Below are 239 nucleotides of genomic sequence, written 5' to 3'. Positions count from 1 at the left end.
GACTCTATATGAGCGTGAAAGGGAGAGAGAGGAGGCGTCCCAAAAGCTTATACAGGAATATCATAAGCCTGAGGAAGCTACTCAAAAACTGATACAGGATTTGTGTGAGCAACTTGAGAATACTCAAAGAGAAAGGGAGGAATGGCATGAGCAGGCTGAGGACACTCAAAGAGAACTGCAGGAATCCCATGAAAGGGAGGAAGCTAATCAAAGAGTAATACAGGAATTGAGAGACCAGG

This window comes from Dipodomys ordii, unplaced genomic scaffold (genome assembly GCF_000151885.1).
Source record: "Dipodomys ordii isolate 6190 unplaced genomic scaffold, Dord_2.0 Scaffold250, whole genome shotgun sequence".
Taxonomy (NCBI): Eukaryota; Metazoa; Chordata; class Mammalia; order Rodentia; family Heteromyidae; genus Dipodomys; species Dipodomys ordii.
This window is presented reverse-complemented; position numbering follows the sequence as displayed.